General features: G+C 37.8%; 1 pseudogene; it reads left to right on the top strand.

Moving 5' to 3' along the window:
* Positions 1-7,050: 7,050 nt before the first annotated feature.
* LOC101104183 (E3 SUMO-protein ligase PIAS2-like) lies at positions 7,051-9,339 on the top strand (annotated as a pseudogene).
* Positions 9,340-9,837: the final 498 nt, after the last annotated feature.

Here is a 9,837-nt window from a genome sequence, read left to right as displayed (position 1 = left end):
GAAATTAAAAGTTGCTTGCTCCTTGGAAGAAAAGCTATGACAAACCTTGATAGTGTATTAAAAAGCAGAGATATCACTTTGCTGGCAAAGGTATACATAGTCAAAGCCATGTTTTTTTCCAGTATTCATGTACAGATGTGAGAGTTGGACCATAAAGAAGTCTGAGCACCAAAGAACTGATGGTTTCAAATTGTGGTGTTGGATAAGACTCCTGAGACTCCCTTGGACTGCAAAGAGATCAAACCAGTCTACTCGAAAGGAAATCGACCCTGAATGTTCATTGGAAAGACGATGCTAAACTCAAGCTCTAATACTTCAGCCACCTGATGAGAAGAGTAGACTCATTGAAAAAGATCCTGATGCTGGGAAAGACTGTGGGCTGGTGGAGAGGAGGGCAACAGGAATTTGGATGCTGTCGTCGACTCAATGGACATGAGTTTGAGCCAACTCTGGAAGACAGTGAAGTACAGGGAAGCCTGGCATGCTATAGTCCATGGTGTTGCAAATGACTTAGCAGATATGACTTAGCAGCTGAACAACAAAAGCAACATCTATAATGAGTGTGGAAACTATGGAAAAGATGTAAAAGTGGCTAAATTGGAATTCATTAGATGAAGACTGATTTTTTTAAGTGTAGCATGTGGCATTTTTATGAGGCTGAAAACTCACTCATGACTATATTCACCCCATGGATGGATTAAACAAAAAGTCCCAAGGTCATTCCTGCTGGATGCCTCAATTTTCTGCCATATGACCTCTCATCTAAAGTAATTTAGACTATACTTCATACATAAAGTTCTCAAATTTCTAAAATGAGAACAGAGGGTGCAAGCCCTCTTATGTTCTATGCTCCAGAATCATCTATCTCTTCTGCCACATCATATTGGTCAATAGAAGGCTCAACCAGTCCAGATTCAAGAATATAAATAATTATTTCTCATAAGAGGAACCACAACAGTTATATGGCATGCATGTTTGGACACAAGATGTGATTTGCTGCGATGTATTTTGATAATTGCTTACTACACTGGGTATCCTTTTCCTGGAAAGGGACAGAATCTTTCCCATTCCATTTGAAAACATACTTCAAGCAGTACAAGCTGAGTTTATGTAAACTGGTCCACATTTCACATACCCTCTGTTAAACTGGGACAACCTCTGTTCTTTGTAATATAAAGTGGCATCTCACTTAAAAAAATTTACTCATTCTATGAAGTATGTATATAAATACAATATAAATACTGAAAAGCCCTCTAATTACCAAAGAAATTGAATCATTAGATATGTATCTGCCTACAGTGAAAAGCCATAGGATAATTCCTATACAAAACTTTTTAAATAATATAATAAGGATATGTATGGCTGAGTCCTTTTGCTGTCCACCTGAAACTATAACAATATTTTTAATCAGCTATACACCAATATAAAAAAACTTTAAAATAAATACTAGAATAAGGATATTCCCCAATGACATATAATTCAAGAATATTATTGGTATACAATAGTTAACTGGAAAATTAAAAGTCAGTCACATATATGAATATAGCTGCAACAAAAATCATATACAAAATATTCTTACCCAATATGAATAAAATGGTAAATGAAGGCAAAATCCTTTAGAAAAGATGAGATTCATTCTCATCATTGTTCAAAAAATAGCTATGAAAAAAATACATTGCCCCACAAAATATACAAAATGATAGCAGTAACCTAGACATGGACCTTGCATATTTTATAGAAATTGACTCAAAATGAAATGTAGATCTAAAGGTAAAGTGTGAAACTATAAGACTTCTAGTAGAAAACTAGAAGAAAATCTAAGTGATGTTCAGTTTGGTGATGAGATTTTAGATGCAACACCAAAAGCAACATCCATGAAAGAAAAAATTGACATGTAGCACTTTATTAATATTTAAAACTTCTTTCTCAGAGCCACTGTTAAGAAAATATAGACAAACCACTGACTGGGAAAAATATTTGAAAAGCATATACATAGTAAAGCTCCTGATATTCAAGTTAGAAAGAATTCATAAAACTAAACAGCAAGAAAGAGAACTTCAAAATGGGCAAACAGAACAGATACCTAACCTAAGAAGATATACAACTGGCAGATAAGTATAGATTGTGAACATCAAATATAATTAAGGAATTGCAAATTAAAGCATCAAGATACTGGTAAATGCCTATTAGAATGACCCAGATGCAACAATCCTGGTGAGGATGAGGAGTAGCTGGAACTCTCACTTATTACAGTTGGGAATGAAAAATGGTATAACCACTTGGGAAGAGTTTGGTTGTGTCTTACAAAGCTAACCGTAGATTATCAACCAGCAGTCACACACTTAGGTACTTATCAAACTGATTTGAAAACTTCTGTCCACCAAAAAACTGTGCATAAATGTTTATAGCAGGTTTATTCATAATTGCCTAAAAATGAAAGTGGCATTATGTCCTCCAATAAGTAAATGGACCTCAGAAAATCTGTGTGATATCCATACAATTGAATTTTTTTTCAGCAATAAAAATGACTATCAAGTCATCAAAGACATTGATGAATGTTAAATGCACATTACTAAGTAAAAGATGTCATTGTGAAAAAAGTATGAGTTATATGATTTCAATTACATACCACTCTGGAAGAGGCAAAAGTATAGACAGACAAATATAAGCATGCCATACTATGAGGGCGGAGGAGAAGAAATTTGAAAAGATAGAGCATAGGGAATTTTTCAGAGGTTAACCTGTTCTCTATGATATGTAACTGCAGTTATATGACATTGTGCCTTTGCCAAAATCTGTTGAAATTTAGTGTATTTAAAATTTTTAAGAATATATTATTTTGGAGTTCAAAGGTGCCTAGAATAAAATGCAGAATGACAAGTAAATCACCTGTATTTCACATATATTTAACAAGCCTTTTCACTGTCTTAGTCCATTTTGATTGTTATCACAAAATACCACAAGCTAGTCAGCTTATGAATGGCAGAAATATATTGTTTCTCCATATACCTGGAGACTGGAAGTCCAAGATCAACCAGCATGATTGAATGAGGGCTGTCTTTGAGTTGCAAATTTCTTGTGCCCTCACACAGTGGAAGGAGAAGCTCTGTGGGATCTCTTTTAGTATAATGTCACTAATGCCATTCATGAAGTCTCCTTCTTCATGACCTAATCACTTCCCAAAGGACCTATCTACATATATTATCATGCTTGGGGGTTAGGATTTCAATACATGATTTTGGAGGAATCAAATTTTCAGTTCATAGCACTAATTAAAAGGAGTGAAGTAAACTGTGCTGACCTGAATGACTATGTCATGGACTATTTAAACTGAAAGCAAAAGGAGTTATACCGTAAACATTCTAATTTAGTTTTCTATTTGATAGAGTTCTTTCCATGGGGACATAGGTTAATAATTCTGACAGTGCTGTACATGTTCAGAGGAATTAAATCATTAAGGAAATGGATAGTAGAAGGTGAAAGTCGGGTTTTTCAGTTTTAGAGTGGGCATTTACTCATAATCATAAGGGTGAGACTATAATAACCCATGGGATAATGGATTAAAATTGTAGAAGTCAGTATGAACACATGTATATGGATGGCTAGATATAGACAGAGTTACAGATGTATGCCTACATATAGGTTAGCTCTATACATATATTTTCTTGATCTATGAGCTGATAGTGCCTAGAAGCAATGAAACTCAGTAGCAGTGTTCATGGTTGATACCTGGATTACAATTTCTAGTACCATTCTCCAAAATAATAATCAAGGGCTATTGATTGTAGGGCTAGTAAAGGAAATGCATAAGATGAGCCTGGAGCATCTTGTAGTGCCAGAGGATAATTTATAGTTTAGTACACAACTCATGATCACACACAGAGACATGTATACACACAGTGGTGGTGTTATGTCAGAGACTTGAATGTCCAGTGAAAGAGCTTCTGATGGTCAAAGCTACAACAATTTGAGTAAAAAAGTAAGTATATTTGTACTAGATTATAATTCAAAATAAATAAATATATATATATATATATATATATTCTTGAGTCCATACCGACATAAATTATTTCATAAGTAAATAAATAGAAAAAAAAATTTTTCCATCCAGATATAGTCCAAATAATGTATATAGATATTTCACCCTGGAGATGGATCATAATTCCTCATTACTTAAATGTAGATTGTACTAATTGACTTGATTTCAAAAGTGCAATGTGAAAGGGAAGATGGTGAGTAACTTTACAGTGGAGAAATTTCACAAACACTACCTCAGGCAGATAATTAAGGTCAATATCGATGGTAATAAGTCTGTAGCTTATGGTATGTACCCTTCATATGATGTCATAAAAATGATACCTTGCTTTTGTGGCCTTGCTCTCAAAAACCAATAATTCCAGTTCAATTATGAGAAAAAAAAAACATCAGACAAATCCCAATAGAGGGGCATGCTACAAAGCATCTGTTAAGTTAATTAAACAAGGAGTCTATTAGGCTGAAGTGATGCTAATGTTTTGGTAGCCAGTGTAAGCAAAGCAAAATCTAAGCCTGTAAATGCCTCAAGATTAAGAAATCAAAACCTAGCTGCAACACATCACAAATAGTCAACTAGGCTTTACAGTCAATCAATCAAATAATTTTCTTTCTTTGTTTCTATAACTTGTCTACCTAAGTCTTTCCCCTAGCTTTCCTCAGCAGAGCACTCCTAATCACTTTGAGCTTGGCACTGCCAATTCTACTGCATTTTTGCTCAAATAAACTCTTAAATGTTTTAATATGCCTCAGTTTATATGTTAACACAATTTACCAGCATGTTTCAAAACATTCTTTAGAAACAAGGAAAGTCTTTTCTTTGGCACAAATGAGAGAAGCCCAAAGAGATATTACAACTAAATGCAATGTGGGGAGGGAGGTGGGAGGGGGGTTCATGTTTGGGAACACATGTAAGAATTAAAGATTTTAAAATTAAAAAAATAAAAAACTAAAAAAAAAATAAAAAAATAAAACATATACTTATAATTAGTGTTATTCTAAGTAGGAATATTTGAAACCATTATAATCAGTAACAAAATATTTCCTACTATTAATGCTTACATCATTATTCAGAAGATCTAGGTAACAAAATTAGGCATAAACTCAAGAGAAAATATGTAACATTTGAATGTGAAAAACAGCACTCCTGTTATATGACACAACGCATTGCTAAAATTTAAAACAAATTTACAGGGAAATTATTAGCATTTTTAAGTGATTTTAGTTTTTAAGATGGTTGGCCAATCTATAGAGTCAGGCAATCTATGAAATGGGAGACAATATTTGCAAATCAATGTATGTTTGGAAGTTAATATGAATTCAGAGTATATGAGTAACACAACTCTCAGTAACAAATAACAAACAACATTTAAAATGTCCATTTAAAATGGAACAAAATAGAAAGCCCAGAGATAAATCCATACACCTATGGACACCTTATCTTCGACAAAGGAGGCAAGAATATACAATGGATTAAAGACAATCTCTTTAACAAGTGGTGCTGGGAATACTGGTCAACCACTTATAAAAGAATGAAACTAGAACACTTTCTAACACCATACACAAAAATAAACTCAAAATGGATTAAACATCTAAACATAAGACCAGAAACTATAAAACTCCTAGAGGAGAACATAGGCAAACCACTCTCTGACATAAATCACAGCAGGATCCTCTATGACCCACCTCCCAGAATACTGGAAATAAAAGCAAAAATAAACAAATGGGACCTAATTAAACTTAAAAGCTTCTGCACAACAAAGGAAACTATAAGCAAGGTGAAAAGACAGCCTTCAGAATGGGAGACAATAATAGCAAATGAAGCAACTGACAAACAACTAATCTCAAAAATATACAAGCAACTCCTGCAGCTTAATTCCAAAAAAATAAACGACCCAATCAAAAAAATGGGCCAAAGAGCTAAATAGACATTTCTCCAAAGAGGACATACAAATAGCTAACAAACACATGAAAAGATGCTCAACATCACTCATCATCAGAGAAATGCAAATAAAAACCACAATGAGGTACCATTTCACGCCAGTCAGAATGGCTGTGATCCAAATGTCTACAAGCAATAAATGCTGGAAAGGGTGTGGGGAAAAGGGAACCCTCTTACACTGTTGGTGGGAATGCAAACTAGTACAGCCACTATAGAGAACAGTGTGGAGATTCCTTAAAAAAATGGAAATAGAACTGCCTAATGACCCAGCAATCCCACTGCTGGGCATACACACTGAGGAAACCAGAATCGAAAGAGACACGTGTACCCCAATGTTCATCACAGCACTGTTTATGATAGCAAAGACATGGAAGCAACCTAGATGCCCATTAGCAGATGAATGGATAAGAAAGCTGTGGTACATATACACAATGGAGTATTACTCAGCCATTAAGAAGAATACATTTGAATCAGTTCTAATGAGGTGGATGAAACTGGAGCCGATTATACAGAGTGAAGTAAGCCAGAAAGAAAAAACACCAATACAGTATGCTAACACGTATATATGGAATTTAGAAAGATGGTAACTATAACGCTGTATGCGAGACAGCAAAAGAGACACAGATGTATAGAACAGTCTTTTGGACTCTGTGGGAGAGGGAGAGGGTGGGGTGATTTGGGAGAATGGCATTGAAACGTATATTATCATATAAGAAACGGATCGCCAGTCCAGGTTCTATGCAGGATACAGGATGCTTGGGGCTGGTGCACTGGGATGACCCAGAGGGATGGTACGGGGAGGGTTGTGGGAGGGCGGTTCAGAATGGGAAACACGTGTACACCTGGGGCCGATTCATGTTGATGTGTGGCAAAACAAATACAATATTGTAAAGTAATTAGCCTCCAATTAAAATAAATAAATTTAAATTTAAAAAAAAAAAGTGGACAAAGGGACAGGCCCGGCGGCAGTGACTTCTTCGGGGGCCCCCAGTGCATGATGATACGGAAGTGGTGGCCGTGTTGTTGGCGGCAGCGGGAGGGGGCGCTGTGGCAGCAGTGGTGGTGGCTGGTATAAAATGGCAGATTTCGAGGAGTTGAATATGGTTTTTAGTTTTAGGGTTTCTGACCTACAGGTGTTACCAGGCTTTGCCGGACCAAATAAAAGTGGTCGTTAAGCATGACCTCCTGATGAGGGCGTTGCATTTACTGAAGAGCGGCTGCAGCCCTGTGGTTCAGATTAAAATCCAAGCATTGTATAGACACCAATACCCGTGGACGCTTGAAGGCCTTTTTGATTTATCCACAATCAAATCACTGGTTTTCAGTTTGGATGGGAGCTCCTCACCTGTAGAACCTGCCTTGGCTGTGGCTGGAACCCACTCATGGCCTTCCACTTCAGTTACACCTCACTCGACGTGCTCTCCTGCTGGTTCTGTGCTGCTTCAAGGTACTAATCCCACATTTGAGATGCGGCAGCCATCTCCCCCAATCCCTCCTGTCCAGCGTGATGTGCAGTAAAAAAAAAAAAAAAAAAGCCTACCATTTTATGAGGTCGTTGACGTTCTCATCAAGTCCACGAGTTTGGTTCAAAGCAGTGTACAGCAGTTTCAAGAGAAGTTTTTATTTTTACTCTGACATCTCAACAAGTTAGAGAGATATGCATTTCCAGGGATTTTTTGCCAGGTGGTGGGAGAGCACTCTTGCCTGGAAAATCCCATGGACGGAGGAGCCTGGTGGGCTGCAGTCCATGGGGTCGCACAGAGTCGGACACGACTGAGCGACTTCACTTTCACTTTTCACTTTCATGCATTGGAGACGGAAATGGCAACCCACTTCAGTGTTCTTGCTTGGAGAATCCCAGGGATGGCGGAGCCTGGTGGGCTGCCGTCTCTGGGGTTGCACAGAGTCGGACAGAACTGAAGCGACTTAGCAGCAGCAACAGGAGAGATTATACAGTACAAGTTCAGCTGAGACTTTGCCTGGAAGAGACAAGTTGCCCCAAAGAAGATAACTATCCCAATAGTCTCTGTATGAAAGTAAATGGGAAGTTGTTTCCTTTACTTGGCTATGCACCACCACCTAAAAATGGGATTGAACAGAAGCACCTTGGATGGCCTTTGAATATTACATCTTTAGTTAGTTTATCCTCAGCTGTGCCAAACAAGATTTCCATTTCTTGAGCATCAGAAGTTAGAATTACTCCATATCTGTATAACTTGTACAAAAACTCACATCAGCCATGTTATTACAGAGGATACAAATGAAAGATATTAGAAACCCTGGTCATTCCAGAACACTAATTAAAGAAAAACTTACTGAGGAGCCTGACAGTGAAATTGCTACCACTAACCTTTGGGTGGAGAAGGCAATGGCACCCCACTCCAGTACTCTTGCCTGGAAAATCCCATGAACGGAGGAGCCTGGTGGGCTGCAGTCCAAGAGGTCGCTAGGAGTCGGAAACGACTGAGCGACTTCACTTTCACTTTTCACTTTCATGCACTGGAGAAGGAAATGGCAACCCACTCATGTTCTTGCCTGGAGAGTCCCAGGGACAGGGGAACCTGGTCGGCTGCCGGCACTGGGGTCGCACAGAGTCGGACACGACTGAAGTGACTTAGCAGCAGCACCAGCAGCAGCAGCCTTTGGGTGTCCTTGATGTGCCCTTTAGGGAAAATGAAGCTGACGATCCCATGCTGTGCAGTGACTTGTGCACACCTACAGTGTTTTGATGCTGCTCTTTATCTGCAAATGAATGAGAAGAAACCCACCTGGATTTGTCCTGTGTGTGACAAAAAAGCTGCCTATGAAAGTCTAATTTTAGATGGGCTTCTTATGGAAATTCTCAATGACTGTTCTGATGTGGATGAGATAAAATTCCAAGAAGATGGTTCTTGGTGTCCAATGAGACTGAAGAAAGAAGCTATGAAAGTATCCAGCCAGCCATGCACAAAAACAGAAACTTCAAGGGTCCTTGGTAAGCCTTGTTCAGTGACTGTAGCCAAAGAGACAAGCAAGAAGAAAGTGGATGTCATTGACCTAACAATAGAAAGCTTTTCTGATTAAGAGGAAGACCCTCCTGCCAAAAAGAAATGCATCTTTATGTCAGAAACATAAAGCAGCCCAACCAAAGGGGTTCTCAGGTATCAGCCATCTTCTGTAAGTGTGCCCAGTGTGACTTCCATTGATCCTGCTGCTATTCTGCCTTCATTAACAGACTACTCATTACCATTCCACCACATGCCAATCTCAAGCATGTCCTCAGATCTGCCAGGTTTGGATTTCCTTTCTCTTATCTAGTTGATCCCCAGTCTCACCTCACCCTTAACAGAGAGCAGTATGTCTGTCACCACCACCAGCCCCCATGAAAGCAGTACTCATGTGAGTTCATCCAGCAGCAGAAGTGAGACAGTGGAAGTAATATTCCTGACATCATCTCACTGGACTAAAGATGGACTCACTCGATCCTATAAATCATTCATCAGAACTGCTCGCTCTTGGATCTCTGCTCCATGGAAGCTTTTTTTTTTTTTTTTGCTAATGATTACTTTGATATTTATTGAAATATCAAATGGATTCTTTTGCCTTCTGAGAGATGACACAGATGACTGCAATGAGAACCACATGACATGCAAGGATTTTTCTTACTCTTGGTGTAGGAGCATCAGATACATTCAACTGTAACTATATCCTCCTGAGAAATGGATTTCAATTTCATGTTACTGGATGGATTCTACAAATCAGTTAATTTTTTTTTTTGTTATACACAGCAATAAAATTATGTATTCAAGTATACTTTTTTCTAATTAGAAAAATATGTAATCAGTGATTCTAAAATAACAACTTTTTGTTTAACTTGAAGTGAA

The sequence above is a fragment of the Ovis aries genome, chromosome 18 (genome assembly GCF_016772045.2).
Source record: "Ovis aries strain OAR_USU_Benz2616 breed Rambouillet chromosome 18, ARS-UI_Ramb_v3.0, whole genome shotgun sequence".
Lineage (NCBI taxonomy): Eukaryota > Metazoa > Chordata > Mammalia > Artiodactyla > Bovidae > Ovis > Ovis aries.
This window is presented reverse-complemented; position numbering and strand designations above follow the sequence as displayed.